The sequence below is a fragment of the Brienomyrus brachyistius genome, chromosome 12 (genome assembly GCF_023856365.1).
Source record: "Brienomyrus brachyistius isolate T26 chromosome 12, BBRACH_0.4, whole genome shotgun sequence".
Lineage (NCBI taxonomy): Eukaryota > Metazoa > Chordata > Actinopteri > Osteoglossiformes > Mormyridae > Brienomyrus > Brienomyrus brachyistius.
In genome coordinates this window covers 5,402,968-5,425,878 of record NC_064544.1, presented here as the reverse complement: position 1 = coordinate 5,425,878, position 22,911 = coordinate 5,402,968, and the positions used below count along the sequence as shown (strand labels likewise).

At 41.0% G+C, this 22,911-nt stretch overlaps 1 protein-coding gene and 1 long non-coding RNA gene across 2 annotated transcripts in view; one reads left to right on the top strand and one right to left on the bottom strand.

The window, feature by feature from the left end:
* LOC125705209 (uncharacterized) overlaps positions 1–22,911 on the bottom strand; it is a 170,038-nt gene that overhangs the window by 94,971 nt on the left and 52,156 nt on the right. The window lies entirely within an intron of this gene.
* LOC125704933 (uncharacterized) lies at positions 3,774–9,992 on the top strand. Its single transcript, XR_007381289.1, has 2 exons — positions 3,774–4,140; positions 9,229–9,992. It is a non-coding gene; the product is annotated as an uncharacterized LOC125704933 (long non-coding RNA).

Below are 22,911 nucleotides of genomic sequence, written 5' to 3'. Positions count from 1 at the left end.
GTATTAACATAGTATTTAATTTAGGATCAGTTCTAACATGGTGTTTGGCCCTTTAAAGCACTCATTCATTTTGTCAGTGAACAACTGTGTAAATGTTTCCACTGCAGTTTGTTTTACTCTCCTAAAATCCACAGACTTGTATAATATACACATAGTACTTTGTGAAAGTCTTGGCCCATCAAGGAAAATGATGTTGAAATGATCTTCATGTTCATGTAGAAGTTCAGTATATCATGTCCATGAAAGCTTGCCAGCTCAGTCATTTCAGAACCTCTCCTGAAGTCACCACAGTATTTGCAGCAACCATCCAATACCCCCATGTACTTTTTCAATTAACCAGTAACACACCTCCTATGGCTAATCAATATCTCACTGACTTTTCTTAACCAGCTAAATTAGTGAATTAAATGAGCTGGTGGTGAAACTTTACAAATAGATGGAATGGCTGAGGAGAGGTTTGGGAACTGAAGCGGTGTTCATCTAACCATCCAGTGAGATGTTAGTAACTTTTTTTGGAGAACAGAAGAAATTACTGTTAGTTATTATTGTGATGGAACAAAAACAAATGAAGGCTGTGTGTGTGTGTGTGTGTGTGTGTGTGTGTGTGTATATATATATATATATATATATAAGAATTCAATGGCTTTGAGAATTATGTGTTTTAATAAATGTATTACCTGTACATTACCTCACCTGAATCTTTTCGTAGGAAATGCAGCAGAGTATTACATAATTTTCTCTCTGCTGGAATGTAATTGTCACGATCGGGGTGTAGCAGACGGGCGATCGTGCGGGTAAGGAGCAGACAGGCAAGCGGGATACGGGGAAAACGGGGTTTTATTAGGGGAAACCGGAGCAGGACGGGAAACAGACATTGACAACATCAATGACGGACGAAGGACTCGGGTAAGACACGGACTGAAATACACAGGACTGATTGAAAATAATCAGACACAGCTGGGTACAATCCGGGAAACACACGTGGTTAGGCAGGGGGCGTGGCACACAGGAGGAGCCGACGAGCAGGGCATGACAGTAATGAAGATGAGACCTTCATTGAAATGGTAAACTTTTCACATTAAACTTGATTACTTTTGGGAGTTAAGTAACATTCGAATTTAATAGCTGAAATGATACATGTGAAAGTATTGGATTTGCTTTTGGTTTTCTTTTAACTGTGACTAATTAAATCTTTCCAGGTGCAGTGTGACCTGGGCCAGAGATGGGCGCATTTTCAACGTGCTAAATTTGAGCCACAACATGAGGGAAACTATTTCTGCAACAAAATGCATACTGAAATAGTTTTTAAGGAAAAGCACCGAAGATTTTTGACATGCACTTTACTCTTACATTTTTTTTCTACCCAAATTCTGAATACTTAAATCAGAATAAAAAACAATGTATTTTGTTTATTATATGTTAACTAGTAACTTTGTTTAATTATTAAAATCGAAGTTGAGCGGTTTTAATGACCATTTTGTAAAGTGTCTTTAATGGAATAACTTCTTTCAAATGGTGCAAATACATCAAGTCTGTGAGCTTGTTTCAGTCTGAATAGTGTTAACAGTGCATTTCAAAATTGGGAACACAGCTCATAACTTACATCCTGGATGCTGATTTTGTGTTAAAAAAGATTGTAATGCTGGGTTGCCAACATACGCAACCGGTGTGACACGCTGTCAGACTCTCATTACCTGAGACTGGTAATATTTTTTGGAAGATCACCCTTCCCCCTACTGAAAGACATCCGGAGAAATATGACTATATGTTTTATTATTGGGATAAATTTCCCTCAATATGCTTTACCAAGTGGATCATATCATCACTACTTAAAGAACTTTAATGGTGATAAACCAGAGGTAGCGTATTCTGATAACCCAGATACAGCCATCAGAACATCTGATATATCAGAATATAATGTGTTTTTTTGTCCATTAAAGTTTCATAATATCTGTGTTATCATTAAATGAATGAAAGCATGTTCTGTTGGGTTAATCTGACTATCAGAACGTTCTACCTATATAAATACAAGCAAGAAGCATGTATTGATAGGCTAATTTGGCTGTCAGAACGTCCTACTTATAGATATGTACGATGGACACATAATATGGTAGTATATTCTGATAAGGTAGCACGGATTGATAGACATGACTACAAATTTACACTACAGTAGGATGTTCTGATAAAGTAGGACGTTTTAAAACACCGGCATTATCTTTGGTAAGATGGACACTCGTGCTGGGTGAAAGGTTGTCATACTAAGTCACATGGTAGAAACGGCAGAAAGGTGGAGAACATCGTAAGATTTTTCCTGTTTCTCAATTGGGAAAGAGGATGTGGACAGCAGGTAGAGGAGGTAACGGAAGGAGATCACTGTGAACACGGTATCTCCCTTAATGCGTTTGCTCTCTGCATTTTCATAAAGGCAAGTAAGATGTTTCTTGTTTAAGTAGTATTACTGAATATGCATTTTTTGTCTTCTAAAGTTGGTATTTTCACATTGGTTAACCTACGACAGCAAGCTAGTCTCACTACAGAGGGTAGCAGAAATGGGTTAATCTGTTCGTGATAAACTAGCGTTCCAGAGTGAATGCTTTTCACAGGCAACAGTAAACCGCAAAACTGTAATGACCCGTTTATCAGTGCATGTATGTGTATATTCCCATGCATGGATTATAAGCCACAATGCTGAATAAGGCTGTCACTGTGTGCTGTGCTCTGACAAACCAATGCGCAGCTATGGTTTAAGTTTAGAAACATTTGCAAGTACAGTTTCAAGTAACGTTCCACATGTCGTCTGGAAGGATCTGCACAAACTCATTGTATACCGAGCCTGTCTTCTGCTTGCCACTTGTATTTCATTTTAAATATTACCAATAAAGTTTATGTCCATGCAATGACATTTTTCTGGTGTTCTTGACTCTTTTCCTTTCTTAAACACCTAAATTACTAGTGTGTTCTGGTAATGAAAGTTGCTTATTACTGATTACATAAAACATTACATTTTCGTGGAGAAAAACAACAATATGAAATACTAAGTTTGTTAACCGAATGTGTTTACACCCGCGATTCACTCAAAATGGCGAATTGGGGCGTGTCACGTGCGGACACGTGACCGACAAAGACAGAGTATGAAATTAATGACAAAAGTAGTCGATGCGAAAATACACTTTGAATTACACTTATCGAATAAAAAGCATCCCCGCGACCCAATAGGATAAGCGGTTTGGGAAATGGATGGATGGATGGGAATAAAAAGCATTTCATCAATGATGCTTTGAATTTTTAGGGGCTGCAATTCAATATGTCTATACATTTAAACATTGAAAATTTCAACTGAAAACATTTCGATGGTAACGTAATTGCTTAAACATTCATAGAAAAATATTCGGCTTCCAAAATTCAGTCTCAAAACATACCGCTTATAAAGTGCATCTTTATAATTCAGCCACATGAATTCAGTTCATTTATTTTCGCCTCAAAATGAATTTCAAAAGAACAAATTCAGCTGAAAATATTCGATGTGCTTTATTCGCATCGTTATTATTCAAGCGGTGATATTCAGTCCTCTTATTTCTGCTGTACGATATTAAGTTCTGTTATTTTCGCTGTTTCAAATACGCTGCCACAACTTCCGTGGTTTAAAATGCGGTCCGAAATTCGACCTCCTACACCCGGGACCAGCAGGATGAGCGACAGGCTGCCTGCCGGTAGAGAAGCGCGCTCAACATGCAGCAAGCGGCAAGTTCGCAGGCCGCATTAATTATCACCAAACTTACCTTGCTGCTCGGCCTCCGGCAGGCGAGCAGGAGACGCCGGGGATCCGGGACGCACCGGACCCGCCTGCCCGCCAAAACCTCGGCGACCGAGGAGGGCGGCGCTGCAGCGGACTCAAGCCGCTTCCCACTCGGCAGTGACGAGAAGCCGCACCGCCGGAAGTCTCCAGCAGCCCCATGCGCTGGCTGCCCGCGGAGAAGGGAGCCTGGCTGTGGGAGGCGCTGGGCATGGTCACCGCTGGAAGATGAGCCGGGTGCCGTTAAGGCGCGGAAGAAGGGTCGGAGCCGGCCGGGAACCGACATTCCAGCACCGGCCAGCAGCTAGGCAGGGCACCGAGGGGACGCGACTGGCATCGTCACTGAGGTGGGGACTGGGCGGCTTTCTAAATTAATTTTTATTATTTTTAAAGACGGCATATCTGAAAGTCTGACCTGTACGTTTCGGCTAAAGTAAATGACAATAGGAGGAATAAAACTCACCAACCACTCAACATGTGCGTCAGCTATACAATTTATTTTTTGTTTTATATAATACAACACTTATTTAATAGGTATATGTTAGGCTGCTTGGTTGTCTCCGTCCTCCACGTCTCTCTCATCAACGGCGGACTGTGGTCGGTCTGTACATTTCGCCGTCCGATTTTGTACATGTCGGCATTTGCCTCCTTCTATTGAATTGCCGCATGGGCCTCCTTGGTTGCGGCTCCGGCTCCTTTCCTAAATCGCCTTCCGATTGACTCTGCCTACGGTCGTGTTTAGACCTCAGTGGCTTCACTTCTTTTTTAGGCTCTGCGCTCCTGCCCAATCGGCTCCTGACGATGCGTCGTCTTAACCGCTCACAATTTATGTATGCGTCGGAGCCGGGCATGGCCACTGGGCTCATTTCCTTCTCTCCCTCCTCATTGCCCGCGTCAGAGGCAGGCGTGGCCACTGGGCAGCTCTCCTGCTCTCCTTCATCCTTGGCTTCCTCAGAGCCAGGCATGGCCACTGGGCAGCTCTCCTGCTCTCCTTCATCCTTGGCTTCCCCAGAGCCAGGCATGGCCACTGGGCAGCTCTCCTGCTCTCCTTTATCCTTGGCTTCCTCAGAGCCGGCCATGGCCACTGGGCAGCTCTCCTGCTCTCCTTTATCCTTGGCTTCCTCAGAGCCGGCCATGGCCACTGGGCAGCTCTCCTGCTCTCCTTCATCCTTGGCTTCCTTAGAGCCGGGCATGGCCACTGGGCAGATCTCCTGCTCTCCTTTATCCTTGCCTTCATCAGAGCCGGGCATGGCAACCGTATCCCTGTCGGTATCTCGCTTTGTATTTTTTCTCATCTTTTTCAAAAAGTTAAGGAAACCGCACTTCTTTGGGCCCTGAACATTTTGCTGTTTCGGGCCTTGTGCCTTAGTGCAGCTTAATCCCATAATAATGATAGCTAAAGTTCTCTTCTACTAATGCTTCCTTTGAGAGAGTCTCTAAGAATGAAATGTGAAGGTCAAACTGCTATTTATATAGCAAAATCTCCGTTGACAAGTTCCGGAATTCTAGTGCGTAGTGACATCAGAGGTCCATCCATATAAGGCATGTGTCATTTCATATTCCATGCCAGTATAGAGTATGCTGATTGGTTTAAAAAAAAAAAAAAAAAACACCTGTCTCTGTGTGTGTGTCTTATCCCTTATCCTACCAATACAATCCATGTTATTACTTAAAAGCTTGTTTGCAATCCTTCACTGCTGATAGCTTTCAGTAACTTCAATTAAACATTAATTGTGTTAATATGATCAGTGTTTCCCCTACCATTATATTAGGGGGTCGCTCCTGCCCCCCCCCCCCCCCAATGTCACCTCCCGCCCACCTTGAAGGTCAAGTTAATTTCATTTAATTTTATTTTCTACATAGCAGCAGATCACAATAAAAGTCATTTAAGGTTTCCTTCCCTATAGAACAGGTCTATACATTGTCCTTTTATTAAACAAACTAAATAGCCTAATGTTATTTATCTTATTTATGCGACAGCTTGTCATTTTTGTCTCTACATGGTCGCGTGTTTACAATTCTCATCTGCTCTCTGTATCGCGCATGGCGGAGTTCCGCCCCAACGCGCGTGCACACAGACAAAAATATCTGCGCTTTTTAACTGGTGTCATTAAAAGAAACACATGAACACCATGAATCCTGCCGGTGTCCATCTGCCCCCCCCCCTCCCCCTCCCTCCAATAGCTGTAAGCCTAGGGGGAACGCTGATGATGAAATTAATATGGGTTCATTTTAACCCCAATATAATATAATTGAAATTAGCACACGGTCATTTGAACTTCAACACTTTTAAATATGTATTGACTTGAAAGTAGGGTGTCATGGAGGCTTAGCTGGAGGCCCTGTTGTCTGTCACCGATGGGTTTGGGGCTTTGAATCTCATCACTGCTTGGCAGGGGTGCCGTAATGGTGGGGGAAAGTTAGGATGATTCCAAGGGCCCCTGGATGACAGGCGGCCTAAAAAATTTGGAGAATAGCTGGATTGGTCTGGAGTGGGGGGCCCAATATGATATGCCTTCATGGGGCCCACAGTCTCTAGCGATGCCCCTGCTGCTCGGTGTATGCATGAATGTTTTCCTGCAGACATTGGTTAGGCTAATTGGTGCTTCTGCAATTTCCCATAGTGTATGAGTGTGTGTGTATATGACCTGTGATGGACTCGCATCCTGCCCAGGATGTACCCCAGCCTTGTGCCCTGTGCTGCTTGGCACGGGCCCCAGGTGACTCTGCCCAGGGCAAACAGACTGATGGTTGGGTGATTCTTCGATATGGACGGTGCAGAGACTCAGGACACGGAAGTTACATCACAACTTTGGGGGTTGGGGTTCAAAGATGACTTTTAAGTGTTACATGCATTTTCTCTGGATCCTCTGTTTTACTCCCAAGATGGAAAGAGGTGTACTTAGGTAAATTTGTGTCTCTAAATTGCCTTGTGTGTATGACTGGGTGTGTGTTTGCCCGGTAACAATCATCCAGTATGTCACCCTGGTTCTATGCCTCAGCCGGTCCATGTGCAACTGTAGTCACAGGAACATCAAGCTGCTTCGAGATGGTCTTATAGCCTTTACCTTTGACATGCTTGTCTATAATTTTCTTTCTAATCTCCTGAGACAACTCTTTCCTTCGCTTCCTCTGGTCCATGTTGAGTGTGGTACACACCATGTCACCAAACAACACAGTGACTACCTGGGGCCCTATATATAGGTCCACTGACTGATTACAAGATTGTAGACACCTGTGATGCTAATTAGTGGACACACCTTGGATTAACATGTCCCTTTGGTCACATTATTTTCAGTCTTTTCTAGGGGTACCATAATTTTTGTCCAGGCCTGTTTCATGAGTTTTTTTTTTTAATTAATTCTGTTGAAGCATGGTTAAAAATCAATGTCTGACTTTTATTAGTTAAATTTCGTAGAATTTTTATTTATTATTACTTTTGTCAGATTAAAGTTATTTCTGTGACCATTGTGAGTTTTTCTTTCATTGACTGAAGGGTACCAACAATTTTGTCCACGTGTGTATATAAATAAAAAGAAAAACAAAGTCTGTAAATGCAATCAAAAAAGTAAAAATTTCAAAAGTCTTGTATTTTCTTTGGTTAATTTTGGTTAAGGTTAGGGCTGGCTGGGGGTTATGTGTCCCATCAATAGGATTAGAGTCTCTTTTTCCACATAGAAATGAATGGAAGGTCCCCATTTAGATAGGTACACCAATGTGTGTGTTTGTGTGTGATCAGGTATACCTTACCTTATAAGGAGACAATGTCCTCACAACGTGTGCGTGTGTGTGGAACTGCATAGCCTGGGAAACAGCATTTGCGTCCGGTGTTCTGTCATTTCGTCCTACCTATCGAACCCTCCTACCATGGCCATTTCAGTTTTTTGTGGCTGCACGCCCATAAATTCTTCCTACCGCCAGGTGTTTTTCCATGATTAGCAGCTAAGTGAGAGCACGGCAAGTAGATCCCCAAGTACAGCTTAATTCCTTTTACATAGTTGACGCAACTACTTGTTTTTAATAGTAAAATAAAATCTCCTGGTAATCTCCTGAGACCCCACCCATTCATTTATGTCCATTGCATCTATCTTTTCACTGATGTAAGGAAATGTATTTATTCCTGTAGTACACTACAGAGGACATGCTGTGAAAATAAAAATAAATTAGAAAAAATCTATATTGTAAGATGTCTTATACCCTTCTAAGACATAGAAAATCACAAATAACCTAAAATTAAAGGACACTTTTTCTCCTTGGGTCTCAGGAGGCTATTGCATGCTAATTGTGTGATTTTTGCAAGAAAAGGTGGTACTGGGTTAGGGTTAGGATTAACTCACTGCATGTGGCCTTAATCGGCTTGCTTACTATAATTAAGGCATATATCGATTGATTCTTTGTCAATGTTTTGTAAAACTTCATAAAATATAAATTTTTAGACGTTTTGTATATGTTCTAACAAGCAAAAAACTAAGCATATTTTAGTTATGGAAAAGAGGTGGAGTGACATCTTTGACTATCTGTCTTCAGGAAAATATCCTCCGGGATATTATAAATCCCAACGACAAAATCTGCGGAGATACGCGTCAAGGTTCAAGACAAAAGGTTAGTATTATGGTAACAAAGGTTAGTGTTATGTTTTTTTTTTTATTAACACTGACATTAAATGGTTTCTCACATTCCATTGAATATTAAGGAAAACTACAGATTAGAGCAGACTTGTATTAACATAGTATTTAATTTAGGATCAGTTCTAACATGGTGTTTGGCCCTTTAAAGCACTCATTCATTTTGTCAGTGAACAACTGTGTAAATGTTTCCACTGCAGTTTGTTTTACTCTCCTAAAATCCACAGACTTGTATAATATACACATAGTACTTTGTGAAAGTCTTGGCCCATCAAGGAAAATGATGTTGAAATGATCTTCATGTTCATGTAGAAGTTCAGTATATCATGTCCATGAAAGCTTGCCAGCTCAGTCATTTCAGAACCTCTCCTGAAGTCACCACAGTATTTGCAGCAACCATCCAATACCCCCATGTACTTTTTCAATTAACCAGTAACACACCTCCTATGGCTAATCAATATCTCACTGACTTTTCTTAACCAGCTAAATTAGTGAATTAAATGAGCTGGTGGTGAAACTTTACAAATAGATGGAATGGCTGAGGAGAGGTTTGGGAACTGAAGCGGTGTTCATCTAACCATCCAGTGAGATGTTAGTAACTTTTTTTGGAGAACAGAAGAAATTACTGTTAGTTATTATTGTGATGGAACAAAAACAAATGAAGGCTGTGTGTGTGTGTGTGTGTGTGTGTGTGTGTGTGTGTGTGTGTGTATATATATATATATATATATAAGAATTCAATGGCTTTGAGAATTATGTGTTTTAATAAATGTATTACCTGTACATTACCTCACCTGAATCTTTTCGTAGGAAATGCAGCAGAGTATTACATAATTTTCTCTCTGCTGGAATGTAATTGTCACGATCGGGGTGTAGCAGACGGGCGATCGTGCGGGTAAGGAGCAGACAGGCAAGCGGGATACGGGGAAAACGGGGTTTTATTAGGGGAAACCGGAGCAGGACGGGAAACAGACATTGACAACATCAATGACGGACGAAGGACTCGGGTAAGACACGGACTGAAATACACAGGACTGATTGAAAATAATCAGACACAGCTGGGTACAATCCGGGAAACACACGTGGTTAGGCAGGGGGCGTGGCACACAGGAGGAGCCGACGAGCAGGGCATGACAGTAATGAAGATGAGACCTTCATTGAAATGGTAAACTTTTCACATTAAACTTGATTACTTTTGGGAGTTAAGTAACATTCGAATTTAATAGCTGAAATGATACATGTGAAAGTATTGGATTTGCTTTTGGTTTTCTTTTAACTGTGACTAATTAAATCTTTCCAGGTGCAGTGTGACCTGGGCCAGAGATGGGCGCATTTTCAACGTGCTAAATTTGAGCCACAACATGAGGGAAACTATTTCTGCAACAAAATGCATACTGAAATAGTTTTTAAGGAAAAGCACCGAAGATTTTTGACATGCACTTTACTCTTACATTTTTTTTCTACCCAAATTCTGAATACTTAAATCAGAATAAAAAACAATGTATTTTGTTTATTATATGTTAACTAGTAACTTTGTTTAATTATTAAAATCGAAGTTGAGCGGTTTTAATGACCATTTTGTAAAGTGTCTTTAATGGAATAACTTCTTTCAAATGGTGCAAATACATCAAGTCTGTGAGCTTGTTTCAGTCTGAATAGTGTTAACAGTGCATTTCAAAATTGGGAACACAGCTCATAACTTACATCCTGGATGCTGATTTTGTGTTAAAAAAGATTGTAATGCTGGGTTGCCAACATACGCAACCGGTGTGACACGCTGTCAGACTCTCATTACCTGAGACTGGTAATATTTTTTGGAAGATCACCCTTCCCCCTACTGAAAGACATCCGGAGAAATATGACTATATGTTTTATTATTGGGATAAATTTCCCTCAATATGCTTTACCAAGTGGATCATATCATCACTACTTAAAGAACTTTAATGGTGATAAACCAGAGGTAGCGTATTCTGATAACCCAGATACAGCCATCAGAACATCTGATATATCAGAATATAATGTGTTTTTTTGTCCATTAAAGTTTCATAATATCTGTGTTATCATTAAATGAATGAAAGCATGTTCTGTTGGGTTAATCTGACTATCAGAACGTTCTACCTATATAAATACAAGCAAGAAGCATGTATTGATAGGCTAATTTGGCTGTCAGAACGTCCTACTTATAGATATGTACGATGGACACATAATATGGTAGTATATTCTGATAAGGTAGCACGGATTGATAGACATGACTACAAATTTACACTACAGTAGGATGTTCTGATAAAGTAGGACGTTTTAAAACACCGGCATTATCTTTGGTAAGATGGACACTCGTGCTGGGTGAAAGGTTGTCATACTAAGTCACATGGTAGAAACGGCAGAAAGGTGGAGAACATCGTGAGATTTTTCCTGTTTCTCAATTGGGAAAGAGGATGTGGACAGCAGGTAGAGGAGGTAACGGAAGGAGATCACTGTGAACACGGTATCTCCCTTAATGCGTGTTTGCTCTCTGCATTTTCATAAAGGCAAGTAAGATGTTTCTTGTTTAAGTAGTATTACTGAATATGCATTTTTTGTCTTCTAAAGTTGGTATTTTCACATTGGTTAACCTACGACAGCAAGCTAGTCTCACTACAGAGGGTAGCAGAAATGGGTTAATCTGTTCGTGATAAACTAGCGTTCCAGAGTGAATGCTTTTCACAGGCAACAGTAAACCGCAAAACTGTAATGACCCGTTTATCAGTGCATGTATGTGTATATTCCCATGCATGGATTATAAGCCACAATGCTGAATAAGGCTGTCACTGTGTGCTGTGCTCTGACAAACCAATGCGCAGCTATGGTTTAAGTTTAGAAACATTTGCAAGTACAGTTTCAAGTAACGTTCCACATGTCGTCTGGAAGGATCTGCACAAACTCATTGTATACCGAGCCTGTCTTCTGCTTGCCACTTGTATTTCATTTTAAATATTACCAATAAAGTTTATGTCCATGCAATGACATTTTTCTGGTGTTCTTGACTCTTTTCCTTTCTTAAACACCTAAATTACTAGTGTGTTCTGGTAATGAAAGTTGCTTATTACTGATTACATAAAACATTACATTTTCGTGGAGAAAAACAACAATATGAAATACTAAGTTTGTTAACCGAATGTGTTTACACCCGCGATTCACTCAAAATGGCGAATTGGGGCGTGTCACGTGCGGACACGTGACCGACAAAGACCGAGTATGAAATTAATGACAAAAGTAGTCGATGCGAAAATACACTTTGAATTACACTTATCGAATAAAAAGCATCCCCGCGACCCAATAGGATAAGCGGTTTGGGAAATGGATGGATGGATGGGAATAAAAAGCATTTCATCAATGATGCTTTGAATTTTTAGGGGCTGCAATTCAATATGTCTATACATTTAAACATTGAAAATTTCAACTGAAAACATTTCGATGGTAACGTAATTGCTTAAACATTCATAGAAAAATATTCGGCTTCCAAAATTCAGTCTCAAAACATACCGCTTATAAAGTGCATCTTTATAATTCAGCCACATGAATTCAGTTCATTTATTTTCGCCTCAAAATAAATTTCAAAAGAACAAATTCAGCTGAAAATATTCGATGTGCTTTATTCGCATCGTTATTATTCAAGCGGTGATATTCAGTCCTCTTATTTCTGCTGTACGATATTAAGTTCTGTTATTTTCGCTGTTTCAAATACGCTGCCACAACTTCCGTGGTTTAAAATGCGGTCCGAAATTCGACCTCCTACACCCGGGACCAGCAGGATGAGCGACAGGCTGCCTGCCGGTAGAGAAGCGCGCTCAACATGCAGCAAGCGGCAAGTTCGCAGGCCGCATTAATTATCACCAAACTTACCTTGCTGCTCGGCCTCCGGCAGGCGAGCAGGAGACGCCGGGGATCCGGGACGCACCGGACCCGCCTGCCCGCCAAAACCTCGGCGACCGAGGAGGGCGGCGCTGCAGCGGACTCAAGCCGCTTCCCACTCGGCAGTGACGAGAAGCCGCACCGCCGGAAGTCTCCAGCAGCCCCATGCGCTGGCTGCCCGCGGAGAAGGGAGCCTGGCTGTGGGAGGCGCTGGGCATGGTCACCGCTGGAAGAAGGGCCGGGAACCGACATGCCAGCACCGGCCAGCAGCTAGGTAGGGCACCGCGGGGAGCGACCTGCCCGCCACCAAAGACGACGCGCCGGCGGCTGCTAGCGGACCCCCGCGACTGGCATCGTCACTGAGGTGTGGATTGGGCGGCTTTTTATTATTATTATTATTATTTTTTATTCTTTAAGGCAGCATATCTGAAAGTTTGACCTGTATATTTAAGCTAAGGTAACAATAGGAGGAATAAAACTCACCAACCACTCAGTATGCAAGTCAGCTATACACTTTATTTTTTGTTTCCATGACACCTATATAGTTCAGTGTCCCATTTCTTGCTTGTCGGCACTTCCCGCCTTCTATTAAATCTACTAATTAGCCTTCTCGGTTGCGCCTCAGGCTCTTTCCCCAAGTCGCCTTCAGACTTTGTGTTCCTCTGGTCCAGGGTAGAGTCGCTTCATTGTGTGCCCCTGCCCAGTCGGCTGCTAATTGGCGTTTTAGCAACTCAGTCCATTTGCCGCGTCTGAGCCAGGCCTGGCCACTGGGCAGTTCTCCTGCTGTCCTTCGTCTGAGCCAGGCCTGGCCACTGGGCAGTCCTCCTGCTGTCCTTCGTCTGAGCCAGGCCTGGCCACTGGGCAGTCCTCCTGCTGTCCTTCGTCTGAGCCAGGCCTGGCCACTGGGCAGTCCTCCTGCTGTACATTACTGTCTTCCTCACCAACAGACCAATCGTTCAAGTCGACTTCAGCCACCATGTCCCTGTCAGTATCTCGCCTTGTATTATTTGTCATCTTTTTCAAAAAGCTTAGGAAACCGCACTTCTTCTTTGGGCCCTGAACATTTTTGCTGTTTAGGGCCCTTTGCCTTTGTGCAGCTTAATTCCATATTAATGATCGCTTAGCTTCACTACCACAAACTCCTCCTCTGACAGAATCGCTAACAATGAAATGTGAAGGTGAAACTGCTATTTATATAGGAAAATCTGTTGTGACATCACAGAGGTCCATCCATATAAGGCATCTGTTAATTCGTTGTTTTATGCCAGTACAGAGTATGCTGATTGGTTTAAAAAAATATTACATTTTAAAATAAATATTAAAATTATTTACGAAAATACCTGTCTGTGTGTGTGTTATCCCTTATTCTACAGTACCAACACAATCCATTTTATTACTTAAAAGCTTGTTTGCCATCCTTCACTGCTGATAGCTTTCAGTAACTTCAATTAAACATTAATTGTGTTAATATGATCAGTGTTTCCCCTACCATTATATTAGGGGGTCGCTCCTGCCCCCCCAATGTCACCTCCCGCCCACCTTGAAGGTCAAGTTAATTTCATTTAATTTTATTTTCTGCATAGCAGCAGATCACAATAAAAGTCATTTAAGGTTACCTTCCCTATAGAACAGGTCTATACATTGTCCTTTTATTAAACAAACTAAATAGCCCAATGTTATTTATCTTATTTATGCCACGCTTGTCATTTTTGTCTCTACATGGTCTCGTGTTTACAATTCTCATCTGCTCTCTGTATCGCGCATGGCGGAGTTCCGCCCCAACGCGCGTGCACACAGACAAAAATATCTGCGCTTTTTAACTGGTGTCATTAAAAGAAACACATGAACACCATGAATCCTGTCGGTGTCCGTCTGCTGATTTTGTGTGATACTTTAAATTAGGACCATGGGAAACATTCATTGAATAAATAGTTCCATTTATTAAAACAGCATAAGTGGAAATTAGTATTTTTAAAAGCACTAACCAAAGCAGAAACAGAAAACAACGATGTGACATTATGTGAAATAAATTGACAAAATCATAAATAATTGGCATGATAAAAAAAAACACGAGTGAGTGATTGAAATCCTCATTCAAGGCAGTAGGATGAGGAATTTGCTCGCTCGCACATACACACACACACACTGTACTGCCATTGTAATGAGATTATCAACACATTTATTTACTATATTTTTACATATTTTGCATATTCACTTGCCAGTGGTTTTAATGTTGTGGCTGAACAGTGTCTGTCTGTGTGTGTTTGCACAGATCAGATTTGGCGATCAAAATGTCCCCAAAGTGTGAAAAACCTCGAAACTTACTTTCTGGGGACATTTTTTATAACCACAATTTTATAAAAAGAAAAAAAACTTGTAAATGGTTACATTCCCTTATTAGAAATCCTTATAAAGGATTATTTCCTTATTGTCGTTCGTATCTTGCGTGTATCCGGTCCGATCCACGTGCGTAATCGGTCTTTGACGGTTGACGCCACGCGCGCTATAGCCGTAGTGTATTGTGTGTCGAATCGCCATTTTGGTTGTATAAAGCTGAAGTGGCGGCATTTTCGTCCGGCATTATCTTTGGTAAGATGGACACTCGTGCTGTGTGAAAGGCTGTCATATTAAATCACATGGTAGAAAAAGCAGAAAGGTGGAGAACATTATGAGATTTTTCTGGTTTCTCACTTGGGAAAGAGGACAATTGAATTTTTGATGACTGCAATTCAATATGCGTATGCATTTAAACATTGAATATTTCAACTGAAAACATTTCAATTGTAACGTAATTGCTTAAACATTCATACAAAAAATACTCGGCTTCCAAAATTCAGTTCTAAAACATACAACTTTTGAAGTACATCTTTATAATTCAGCCACATGAATTCAGTTAATATATTTTCGCCTCCAAATAAATTTCAAAAGAACAAATTCAGTTGAAAATATTCGATGTGCTTTATTCGCATCTTTATTATTCAAGCGGTGATATTCAGTCCTCTTTATTATTACTCTTTATATTTGATATTTAGTCATGTTATTTTCGCTGTTTCAAATACGCTGACGCACCGGACCCGCCTGCCCGCCAAAACCTCGGCGACCGAGGAGGGCGGCGCTGCAGCGGACTCAAGCCGCTTCCCACTCGGCAGTGACGAGAAGCCGCACCGCCGGAAGTCTCCAGCAGCCCCATGCGCTGGCTGCCCCCGGAGAAGGGAGCCTGGCTGTGGGAGGCGCTGGGTATGGTCACCGCTGGAAGATGAGCCGGGTGCCATTACGGCCTATTAGAAGGGTTGGCGCCTGCCGGGAATCGACATTCTATCACCGGCCAGCAGCTAGGCAGGGCACCTCGGGGAACGACCTGCCCGCCACCGGAGGCGACGCGCCAGCGGACCCCCGCGACTGGCATCGTCACTGAGGTGGGAACTGGGGGGTGGGCGCCTTTTTATTTATTTATAATTTTTATTATTTATTTTTAAAGTCAGCATATGTGAAAGTTTGACCTGTATGTTTAGGCTAAAGTAAATGACAATAGGATGAATAAAACTCACCTACCACTCAGCATGTAAGTCAGCTGTACACTTTTTTTAGCTATGTTACAAAAAAAAAAACTTTTATAGATTTTTATAGGGACTTGGAAATTTTTCACCAAGTTGCCTTGATTAACTTCACACCTATTTGGAAAGAGATTAAAATAACCATAAAAAATGATACCTCATTTGTCAATATATCTTTAATAGAACCAGAGATATTGAAGATTTAATATGCTTGAAATCGGATTTTTGTTGTAATGTAATTACAATTAGAACTGCAGAAAAAACAGTGACTACTTAGAACAACTTCGCTCTGCATAGGCAGAGGGCAGCTTGCGCCTCATTCAATAAATGTAAGAAATTGTAAATAGGGTATGGTGCACTTAAACAACCATAACTTTGCTAATATCTAACCAATCTTAGTGATTTTTGTTGTTGAATGTTGAAATGAAAATTTACTTGGGGGTATCTACATTAACTGGCATGATGTCCAACCAATCAGGAGCCAGATCAGTGGTCACGTGACATTGGTCCATCCTCCGTACAGCACATAAAATCCCTTCAATCTTCAATCATCCAGAAGTGGGCACACGATTATATAGTGTGGGCATGCATCAATCGTCATCATAGTTGGCAATTTTCACATTTAGGGTGCAATAAATACCTGTGCACAAATAATTGATGCCCCACGATTCTTTCGATTTTTATTTAGTGCGTGAAAGTTACCTTGTTTTCAAATTGTTGTTGCTCCGCGAATACTGAACCGAATTTGATCCGGTAAAAAATAAGAAAATCAAGGATAAATAAATTATTCAAAACGGCGGATATCTCATAAGTTGAGTGCAGAGCTAGCCGCGAAAGCCGCATATTCGCATCCAACCCGTAGCCACGGCTGAAAAAATTATGACGTCACCACACGGAATATTAGAGTGAGCGACGAAAGCAGGATTTCCAAGTCCCTAATTTTTATAGCACTACCTTCATTGGACCCGTCAAAGAAAGAGCTTTCCAACAGTGAAAAAATATTTTTCTAGGCCAAATATTAATGATTTTATGAATTTTTAATTAATGAAAAATAGCCATTGATTCAGTCATTGAAAAACAATAGGAAGTAGTACTTGACTTTGTGATCTGATTCTTGGATGCTTCACTTCAAAATGCTCTAACTTGCTTAATCCTTATCCAAATTGCACAACTGAGGTACCATTGGGCAGCTTATGAACAGGACATGATAATTAGAGTATTAACCCACATTTACCCCTTCCTTTCTAATGACAGTATGATTTCAGAGAATCTTCAAGTTTGAGGCATTGAGCGGATGGTTACCACGCAAGGATACTACTCTATATCCATGAAATTCCATGCTTCTTTAATGTAAGAGTTATATCTCATTTCTAAGCTGGAAAAGAGAATAATTAAAGCTTGAAAAGTAGTCAACCTTTAAAGAGTGGAAAGTAATCACATTTTAGACATTTGATCGAAATCTAACTATGATTCTGGGTGAGGTAAATAACTTCCCTATTTCGTTGTTCGGTGATGCTACACGGACCGGGGCAAATGCAAACATAAGGTCCTGCTACGAGCACAAACATTGCCATCATACCACCTCAGCAGCAACGTAGTGCGACTAGCAGCACAGCGGCTGCAGCAGACAGACAGCAGACCTTACTGTCACCAACGTTGGCTCTCAGAGCTGAAGTTCTCTGGTGCCTGAATGCCGCAGCTAGTCATTCGTACAATTCGAATGAGGGTATTGGGGAACTATTCGAAAGCATGTTCACTGACTCCGCTATAGCTAAAAGTTTTGCTTGTGGCAAGGATAAGACTGAATACATGATTCAATTAGTCATTGCACCGCATTTTAAGAAATTACTTGTAAACAATATTGGTAAGTGGAATGCATTTATATAGAGCTTTTCTACTCCTACAAGTACTCAATGCGCTTTACATTTTATGCCTCACATTCACCCCTCCACACACTCATTCACACACCGGTGGCGGCGGCTGCCATGCAAGGTGCCAACCTGCTCACCGGGAGCAATTTGGTTGTCAGTGTCTTGCTCAAGGACACTTTGATGGTGTCAAGAGGAACCAAGGCTCGAACCTGCAGCCCTCCAGTTACCGAACGATAGCACTACGTCCTGCGCCACCATCTTCCACCGGATGTATTGTACAGGTATTGTATATACAGGTAAAATTGTTAAACTTTTCTTTTAAGATTTATTTTGGGACATGTTCAAACTTTTATCTTTTATGCATCAACCAATAACTACCAGTGGTTACCACCTATTACCATTCCATGGACTCTTTGGACAGTTTTTTAATCCACAGTGTTACCTTGTGATGAAATAATTCACTACTTTAGTCTGTGCGTATGGGAATGTGTGTCTGTCTTGGTGTGTGTGTGTGTGTCACATTGTGTGTGCTGCCCAATTGTTGGTAGTAAAAACAAAAGGTAGTAAAAGGTAGTTAATTCAGCTCTAGGATTCCTGAATAAACCCTGTATAAACATAAGTGAGGCTGCTGTATTGGTTGTCCCTGCCCTCCACGTCCCTCTCCTAGTCCAGTTTACAATTCTGTCATGGCTGGACTGTGGTCGGTCTTATTAATTCGGTCTCTGACTTAGTGGACTTTGAGACTTGTCTTCTTTTGTTAAATTACCTCATGGGCCTTCTCTTCTGCATCTCAGGCGCTTTCTCCAAATCACTTTCTGACTTTGTTTCTCTCCGGTCCAGGGTAGACCTCAGTGGCTTCATATTCTTCTTTGGCTGTGCCCCCCTGCCCAGTCGGCTTATGATTCTGTGTTGATGCTGCTGACTGTCTATCTTTAACACGTCTAAGCCAGCCTTGTCCACTGGGCTGCTGTCTCATCTGTTTCCACGTCTGAGCCAGGCCTGGCCCCTGGGCTGCTCTCCTACAGTACATTATCGTCTTGGTCACCAACAGGGCAATCATTCGGCATCTCATGGCCTTCTTCAGCCACTGTATTCCTGTCTGTATGTCATGGTGTATTGTTCCTCAGCTTCTTCCAAAAACTTTGAAAACCACACTTCTTCTTTGGGCCCTGAACATTTTGCTGTTTAGAGCCCTGCACCTTTGTGCAGCTTAATCCCATGATGAAATAATGCAAACGAAATAGCTTAGCTCCTCTTTCACTAATGCTTCCTTTGAGAGAGTCTCTAAGAATGAAATGTAACTTCCAGACTGGACTACTGTAATGCCCTCCTTTCTGGTTGCCCATCTGGATCCTTACATAAACTTCAGTTGGTACAGAATGCAGCAGCCAGAGTTCGAACACTAAAAAATTTGATCGTATTACACCGGTCTTATCCTCCCTTCATTGGCTACCAGTTAAGTCTCGAATTAACTATAAAATACTGCTATTAACCTATAAAGCACTGAATGGCCTTGCACCAGAATACCTTAGTGATCAGCTGACCTCATACAATCCTCCACGATTGCTTCGTTCTCAAGGCGTGGGTTATTACCCAGGGTAGAAAGAGCTACGGCAGGCTGCAGAGCTTTCTCATAGAGCTCCTCAGCTGTGGAATGGTCTTCCACCGGATGTGCGGGTTTCAGGCTCACTTTCAATGTTCAATTCTAGATTAAACAAAACACCTGTTTAGCTTATACAGATGCAGCCACCTCAGTTTTCCCCTCCAAGCCAACTGCCAGCCGGCTGCCTGGCGGTTGCCTGCCAAAAGCCAGCCAAAGGGAGTAACCCCCCTCCTGGGGGTGTGCCTAAATTCTCGTCTAAACCCGCCCATTTATTCACTTGCAGGGTGTTACCATGAGATGGCGCTTTCTTTATAAAAACACATTTTAGTTGTGGTCACAAGTTTGCATATATAAGTACAACAGGTATCAACCAGAATATTTTGGTAGCCATTACCAAGCCTCTGGCATAATTTCAAGTTCATTTAAACTAGTTGGGTTCCTGGCACGGATATGGCTTTTCAGCATAACCCACAACTGTTTTGGAGCTTGGCATCCTGATCAATAGTGACAATTTACATAAAAACAAGAACATAAGAAATTTACAAACGAAAGGAGGCCATTCGGCCCATCAAGCTCGTTTGAGGAGAACTTAACCAAGTAGCTCAGCAACTAATAGCTAACTAGTTTGTTCTAATATTCATTTATTGTTTTGTATTATTCCTGTAATATAATGTGATTGCACATTTTGTACGTCTATCTTTAATCTGTTGCATGTTATAAACTGTAAAATGGGTAGTATTGTGTCATTAGTTTTTTTTTCAATTGCTAAGACAAGGTTGTATCTAGGGTAGTCTCTTCACATGCAAGATCCTTCCTTGGCATTACTCTGGAGAAATATCTTGGCATACAGCATTCATCGTTTGATCTTGTGTTAACCACATAAAATAAACAAATTATGTTTTTACAATCTATCTTAGAAAGGGTCTTGATAGTAATTTAACAAAATGACATATTTCAGTTTTGACTGTTTTATTAGCAGTTTTAGGGTCAGTATGTACTTATGTGCAAAATGGCCTCTGAAAAATTAATGTTGTGAGTTAGTTATTGATTGCATTTTGTATGAAAGCAAAGCGAAGTGCATAACAGTTTAGCCCACATAAGCTAATGTTGTGGTCACTATGAAGAGTTTTGAGAAAGCAACTTCAGTATTGCAGTATCTGTCTTAGCAATTGAAAAAAACTGTAAAATTCACACTGTCTTTCCAAACTGACTGGTGTGAGGAGCAGTGACAGACATTCCAGACTGATGGGCCATTGACAGTATCCAAAGGTGTGGTGACTCCAAAGTCACTTCAAAGTTGTAACACTTTAGTAATCAAACCTCATACAATTCTTTGAATGTCTCATTCACCTTTGTGTAGCCAGCCCCTATGTCCATAAACGTCAGAGTTCAAAAGTCTTGGCTAGAAATGTTTATAATGTGATTTTTACAATTTGTCAGCACCACTGAAAATAGGTTTTTGAAAAGTGTATGTTGAAAGTACATTTTAACAAAAAATAGAATAATCACATTCTAAATAATCTCAGATTATTGGTGCTGAGTTTGTGCTGAATAACAGCATTTGTAGCACTTCGGGATAAATGTTGTTTAGATAAGTGAAATATTTTGCAGTTCTTCTGAATTGCTGAAATATTAAGAATCATTTTGGGAACAAAACTGCAGGCCAAATGCCAAACGTCATTTGTTGAATCAGTCACTTTGCAAAACTTTAAACCATGCTCACCTATCCAGCCATCCTTTTTCCAAACCGCTTATCCTACTGGTTCGCGGGGGGTCCGGAGCCTATCCCGGAAGCAATGGGCACGAGGCAGGGAACAACCCAGGATGGGGGGCAGCCCATCGCAGGGCACACTCACACACCATTCACTCACACATGCACACCTAGGGGCAATTTAGCTAATCCAATTAGCCTCAGCATGTTTTTGGACTGTGGGGGGGAAACCGGAGTCATGCTCACCTAGTTAGACACACTTTGCAGATTTCAGTTACCCTTCATTTATCAAAACACATTTTGTGCTATGATGAACTTTGATGCAAAATAGAGAAAATAGGCTGCAGAGGATAAGCGCAGCCAGCACACAGTAGTCATTAAAACACAATGACTCAAAACTGTTCACACATTTCTAAACATCTGAAGAAGCCAAAGAGTAACAGAATACGCGCCATAGGTGAACAGGAACTGAATTTCAACGTCAAGGTACAGATGGGCCACACAGAGGATTCTTTCTTTCTGTGACTCTGGCTTGGCAGTTTCCCAACATTGTACTGTAATATGCCTCTCATTTGTTTACTTTTTGGCTTTATCCTTTACAGTAACTTTTCTGGAGTACTGAATACGGTAAACGTTACATATTAGTTATCAGTCATAACTGTACAGTATACAAATATTTTTGGTAGACGACCATACTTTTTTTATTATAGTTTTACAGTTTCTAATTTACATGCCAACAACTATTTTGACTGGTAGTCTTTTCATTTTTTTTGTGAGTTTAGCTTGAATTTTAGGGTTTGTGCTTGGTTGGATTAAAGGAGGAGAGATTTTAGGAAATGTGTTTTAGCAATTCAGAAATGTCAAGGCATGTCAGACTACTTTGAAAGTGGGTGATAGGCCTCAGACTCCAAAGGGCTACAGTAAATACTTATGCTATGTTTCTTTTATATTATTCTTTTTGAGTCAGGGAATTTTTTGTCATAGTACCAATCTATCTAGTGCTATGTCATCATTCTATCATCTTTGTGCAATGTAGTAATGTAAAGTACTGTCAGCAAAACAGCATGATATTACCATCAACCTTGCTTGACCATTGGTTCAGTGTTCTTAGGTTATGAAAACAACCTCACCTTGATCCCCTGTAAACATATCTCTTTTCATTGTGGCCAAGCAGAGAAGTTAGACACATTCACACGTCATTGTGACTGCCCCCCACCCCGTGAATATGCAGCCATCAGCAGCCTTTCAGACTGTTAGCCAGACAGAAAGACAGAACACATTAAGGAATGTGTCTGTTTTATTCAAGCACAGTACAGAACCATATGGTTTTTTATTTTTCATTTTCCACTCTGTCCACCTTTATTCTCCACAATCAACCTTATTACTTAGTTTAGGCCTGTATTTAGTCTGTTACACACATCTTGGGTCACTCTCCTCTCCCAAAATAACTCTATTGCTTGGACACGCTGCTGCTTTGTACCTGGTTTGGCCTCCTTGCAGATGAAGTATTTCATCATGTGCCAAAGAAGCTCGATGGGTTTCAAATCTGTTTCATTGTCATATACCACACTGTCCCTCATTGCTTGACAATATCAGTCATTACTTTGTTTAGGTCTGTAGTTATTTTGCTGCACACATCATGGGTCCGCCTCATCTCCAAAAGGTGAAGTAATTTCATCAATAAACTGACTAAAAACACATTTTGATAGTTTTAGGCCATCTTTGCCTCACAACAGAAACAATTTCTTAAATTTCAGTGTCAGTTTATTAATGAAAATAGAATTTTGTCTATAAGAAAATTATGCTTGCATACATTTTCATTTTTTGAAGTGAAGTTAAGATACCTGAAATCAGGTATTGTAC